We start from the raw sequence: 6,414 nt of genomic DNA on the forward strand, positions 1-6,414 counted from the left end.
AAGACTGTAAAAACAGCCAATAAGTAAGAGACGTGACATCTAGGCAGTGCTATCTAGCAGGTAGTACCTTGCAAATACTAAAGAAGGAAACAAATAAGAATGATTAATTACTATGCAAATAGTTCATTTTCCTGTTGGTCTGGTGCAGCAGCACGTTATCCTGTCAGTGGTCTAATTTTGGTGGTAATTTGAGCCCTCCTCTCTGAATCTTTGTTTTTAGAAAAGATTCTGTCCTTTTATTCCCTAAACAGAGTTCAGAAGGTCAATACATTGGACTACAAACATCAAAAAATATGCATATTGAAAACTAACAACCAAACAATAGCAGCAAAAGGAGGCTACTAATGACAGTTAACATTTCTGCCTCTTTTTGCAGAAAATGAATACGTATAGCTATGCTTCTGGACACCAATTAGGTGTCTTGCACTAGTTAACAGCTTCCAATCTTTGAGCTATATAAGCTTATAGTAGATGCTGTCTGTTCCCCTTGCTCGTGCACATCCTTTCTCTGCTAGGAGTCATCCTTTGGGTGGCACCTTCTCAGCAGGCTGGGGAAGCCACGCACACGTCCTCTGAAGCAACAGTCTTGGCTACAGAGAGAGCAGGCACGACTTTCAGCTATATCTCCCCTAACTATACCAAACTGTAACACGTTTTTCCTCCTTCAGAAAGTGACTTTACAGATGAGATTTATCTTTCATGGTAAAGACTATGCACTGTGGTTCTGCTCCCTGGAGTTATTATTCCTCATAACTTCTAGTCATCTACAGTACAAGTGAATGTTACACGCTCTGGGTTCTGCTTCCTCCCTTTCTCCCTATTACATCTATTTTTCCACTCCATACTTTGGATTTTCAAAGAATTACTTCTGCATTCAGCAAACTCCTACGTTATTCTTGGTCTCATTCTTTGTATGCACAACATATCTCTTTCTGCACTTCCCATGAGACCCTTTGCTCACGATTTGAGCTTCATCTTCAATAGGAACTTGCAACTGAGTCAGAAAGTGTGTGTTCCTACAGACACTTCACACCATGTATTTTTACCTCTTTCTCCATCTCTGTTTGCTATCCTGCTTGCTCCTCTGGCTTGTTTCTTGAAAGTAGGCTTCCCTTGTGAAATCTGTCAGACGTCCAAATGATCAGCTCTTGCCATTGTTGACCCTCACTGCAAATTCTTGGAAGTCAAACACAGAGTTGGACAAGATCTCCTGGGAGGGTTCCTTGACCTTTTCTTTCATTGTTTGAATATTAGGGCTGAAGAGCCACATCTGGATTAAGGGGGGGAGGGGGGAGAAAAAGAACAGCATGACCTATTGGCTGAAATTTGTATTCAGTGTAAAATCTTACATTAGGATGGCACCCAATAGTATTAAAAACTGAAAAAAAATTGTAAGCTTTCCTTTCACCAAGTCATATGATATGAATAGCACTTGACAGACAGAGGAATCAATGGTGATTTGCTCTTTCTTGCTTATGAAGAACAAAGCCTTGATAGTTGTTCAGATGCGATATATTCTTTTCATGAGTAATCCTTTATGTCCCACTCCTTTCAAAATCTGGATTTTTATTTCAGTCTCATTTATAACTGTTAGGTTGGCTTTTTATTACTAGGGAAAAGAAAGTAATTAATTAAAGGCTTTTTAGCTAAAGCCATCTTAAAAGATTGTATTGCTTTCTCTTTCTGCCACTTATTTTCCCCCCAATAACAAAAATAAAATGATCCTTAATTTTTTAACGTTGTTAAACCTGTGGGTAACTGCACTTGCCACCATCTGCCACAGTGGAGGAAGTATAACACCATAGAGACTTGTACTGGCAATGTTAGAAATAACTTCAGTTTCTTGTTAGCCTTTCTTATAGTAGGAAGCACTGCAAATTTGCAGTAAATAAACATGAGTAATTAATGACAAATTAATAGCAGTGCACAATGAACTCCTCGTAGGTTTGAAGCTCCTATGCAAGGTGACTGTAAAATTCAGCTCATCCCCCCCCCCCCACACACAAGAAATATTGAGTTCCCACATTTTTACATCTGTGTTCCTGTTTAAAAAACCAACAAGCAAACAAAAGCCACCAGAAAGCGACCCAGAAAGGATTTTGAAATCGCTATTCTCTATTTGGAAACGCCGTGTGATTCGGTCACTGGCAAAGGAATCTGTGCTGGGCATTAATATGTGTACATATATACATACAGAGAAGCAATGGATATCCATTGCAGGAAGATTTATAATCAGTCCTGCTGTGTAGCAAAGTGGCTGTGCTGGAAAACTGTATTACAAAAATGAACATTAACACGCGTGATCCACGTCTGTTAGTGCACACCACTTCTGGAGCCCATGGGCACCCTGTGACCCTGCAGTGATGAATCAGCACTGTGCCTGTCCTCAGCTGCAGGTAGTTAACAGGGCTCATTGTGTTTTAATCCCCCACACTGCCATTTCCATTTCACTGGAATTTTTTTTCTTAAAAGAACAACCTGACCTTGGCATTTCTGGGCTTACCACGTAGTTTCTTTGATGGTCTCAGTAAAAAGTTTCTAAACTTATTTTCTAGTGGACAGTCAGTACTCCTCACTCAGATTTACTGTGGAGTTCAATCAGAGTGCTGCTTTCTGCTTAGCTTCCTCCTGTGACTGATTTGCTAGGGAGCTGCATTCATAATACCCTGCTGTCTCAGCTTGACAGGCTTAGCACCTTTTTCTCTTCCTCTGAACTTCCTTAACTGCCGTTCTGGCATATTTCAGGCTTAGATACTTATAACTCATTTTAAAGGCAAACTTAGAATGACGTCCTGGGAAGAATAGTTCTCAGCAGAATTGTCGGAGCTGGTGGCTGGGAAAATATATGGATCCTTTTAGTAACAGGAGAGATGGCATCAATCTGAATGGGGCTGACAGGGATACGAATGAGTTCCACACGGAGCACTCTGCCCTCGGATTCACAAGTGCTTTTCTCCAGATCTGTACCTTGGCACTGATTTGTTACTGATCAGAACTGTCCACTATCGATGGCCCCGATCCTCAAGGGCTTCACCTTGGCTCAAAGTATACTTCTTCCTGCTGTATAAGAGAAAACACAGAGGAGCACATGGGAAGTCAAACTGAACCTTCATCTTACCGTGGTCCCTTACATTGTGGGTTACTGCATTGCTGGTGCAGACCCTTTAAAATTGTTGTAGAGAGATGTAACAACAGAACAATTGCCAGGCTGACCCTGGGTGCTGTTTTAAGTGCCAGCTAAAGGGGGGAATAATGAAAGTGGAGCCTTTAGCAAACAATTTTTTCACTAGCTTTTGTGTTCCACGTACAAAGCAAAAAGCATTTAGTTACTGTCACAATTTCTACTTCTTTTCTATTCTACACACGTTATTGGCAGAAACTGAAAGCAGAATATTTACAGTAATGAAATCTGTCCATAATGCTAACAGTTGAACAAAGCCTTGGAGACCAGCTCCTAACATTTAGAGGCATATGATTGCACGCACTCATCAAAACCAAATGCTGTTTGTGTGCCCTAGGGTGAGGCTCTACCTTTGCACACAGGTGAAGAAGGTGAGGCATCAACAATGTCAGTAACTTCTTAAATAGTGTCAGCCTGAAAAGTCATCTGCTGCAGAAAGTGATCTATCTGGGTGCTGTCTGGAGTGATCCAGGTCAGAGTTACACACAACATGGAATGAAAGAAAAGATGATGTATTTGGGATCATACTTTGGAAGTCGGGGAGGTACCAAAATGTAATTACTGGAAAGTGGACCTTTTTTTTTGGTGTATCACTTGTGTGGTGGTCATCAGCTGACAGCTGGTTTTGTGCATCATGAGTAGCTTTTCCTCCTTTTTTTTCATCTAAAGAATAGAAGATGATGTTCTATGACTAAATCTTAATTTAAACCACTGTAGTTAAGGAGTTGATGGATCCAAGAAAAGCGAATTGATGTTTTAATTGATAAACTATCATTTACTGTATGGCTTTCAGAACAATACTCAAAATACATTGGTACAATTTCAAATGTTACCTTCTACAAAGTCATTGATCGCTGAGAGGCTGAAATGGATTTGGAAGACAGCTAGACCATTTTCTTTAGAAGCACAACGTTATCACATTCTGCTAACAAAGAAGTGAGTGGATTTAAACAGAAGAGTAATCAATTTTAGCCCAATGTTTTAGGTTTTTTTCCTCTGAAAATAATTTGTGATCTGCAGTATACTTCAAACTTTGGGTGACAGACAGTGAGAAGAGAGGCAAAAAGTCATTTGCAAATATCTTACATTTGTTTTGTTATTTATAATGTGCCTCCTGTCATACTTTAAAGGTTGAATCAATTGTCCCTGCAGGCTGAAGTCAGCTGCTGCACTTCTCCACAGGAGTCAGCCTACCTTTCCTCAGCTAGATGAGGCATGTAATTGGTGATGGGTTTTATCACAAACTGTGGAGCTTGTTCATTTGAGAATAGGCCCTGAATTTTATTTCTATTGCTGGCTCATGGCAGGACAGTGTCTGAATGTCAAAACGAGGAGTTTCCTGCATTAGCAGGCCCTTTTTTTTTTCAGCTTTCCATATGCAGGCATAAAAACAAAGGGGACCTTTCAGAAGCTTCAGACCTCCTGGAGTATTTACTACTCAAATTTGGAATATCTCTGACCCAGGAAGAGGCAAGAAGAAGTTATGTTTTCTGTGCCTGGACTGTGAACAATCCGTTTAAGGAGTTGCTCATTCAGAATAAACCCAGCTGCATGGAAAACTCAACTCTCTTTACAGGGTCTTGTTAACTCCACTTGATCTTCCTTCCTTGGGTATTTATGGATTCCAGATATTATGATATCATAACGTGCATCCTTGAGAGCATCGTGAAGTCCTAACATGGCAACTTCAGCTCCAGATCTTTCCACATTGCTCTTCTCTCTCTTTCTTAACAATCAGCTGTACAGGTTACTCTTCTCTAACAACCTTTCACTTGCTAAATGATTTTTTTGTGTTTGCATGCCCGGAAAGGAAGCGTTATATTCTGCTACCATCACATTATTTTTTTATTGGCCAGCGTTGAGCGTCTTGCATCTTCAAATAAAACCTCTTTCAAATACCATTTTGTTCAGCATTTGTGTTCAGTTATATCCTTGCTACTTTCACGTTTTCCTGATTTATCTAAAAATCTTGCATTTTTAAATGTTCCATTTGCTGGTTTTGTTGTTGGTTTGTGTTGTCGGCCGTGGTTCGGTTGTATTGTTTTGATTCTCTTTTGTTGCATTCTGCATTCCTCTTCCACTTTAGCTTAATCCTCATATATCATTCTGTGCAGCTGGTTACCTTATTGCGATGATTAATGAAGATGGAGACCTACACAATACTCTGTATTGATCTCTGTAAACTATCCTTTCCTATCTAGATTAACTAGCTCATCACGCGGCCTTTATTTGTGAGTATCAATCTGGAAGACTTTTGTTCAAGTCAGAGCCTTTCATTCACAAATCAGTCTGTTAGTGCTAGTCAGCTTACTATGGGAATAGAACATTTAGAGGTAGTAAAAAGAAGAAGAAAGATGGAAGCATACTCTTTAGCTGTATAACACTCTTCCGGGAGGTAGACTGAATGGCTTTTCTCTTATTCAGTTCATTTCTCTTACTTAATACTTCGTTTTAATGAGTCCATTAAGGTGACCAAAATGGTCATGTGCTGTTTGTTGTCTTCCAAGAAGAGAAACTGGCTTCAGTGGTTGATGCAGAAAATTCTGTTTCCGTAGTCTCACATACTATTACAGCCTCTTGATAACACTACTTCCCAACCCCTACATAACTTACTGATTTCCACCAACCTTAAATACCACTGTCAAGCCACTCCATAAAGTACTGCAAAATAGCCAAACGACTCAAGGAGAATTTAAGCAAAGAAAGCAGAATATATAAGGTGAAAAAAATGATTATTCTTACATAACACAAGATCTTTGTCTTATCACCTAGAGAAAAGACCCAGGACCTGAAAATCCTGATGTGTTCTTAGTGGGCCTTTAACATGTCACAGCAACCCTACAAGACTGAATCTGTTAGGAAGCTGTTCAGAATAATCAAATTAGCATACTGGTTACATGTTTTTTGATGTCTCATTAAAATGTGAACTCCGTGGTGCATTAGAAACTGGAAATAACCTCGCTCTGCTCTTTTCTGTTTCACTAAAGGATGATCAATTTGTCTGTGTGATAGAACGTTCTAGATATTTGTAGATATCTTCATGTTAACTGCATACCACCATTTTTTCCCTGTCTGTATGGCACTTTTCTACACTTACTGCTTCTGGGAGCTTAAAGCCAGTGAGCAAGAAAGGTGACGTTTTGCCTATCAGGTAGCTGACATTTCTGGCAAAGCAAACGGAGGACTTTTAACAGATTTTACACGTAACTCAAAATCATGTGTGATGAATGCAG

This window comes from Cyrtonyx montezumae, unplaced genomic scaffold (assembly GCF_038088225.1).
Source record: "Cyrtonyx montezumae isolate F1298 unplaced genomic scaffold, pur_monq_1.0 scaffold_2, whole genome shotgun sequence".
NCBI classification, from domain to species: Eukaryota; Metazoa; Chordata; class Aves; order Galliformes; family Odontophoridae; genus Cyrtonyx; species Cyrtonyx montezumae.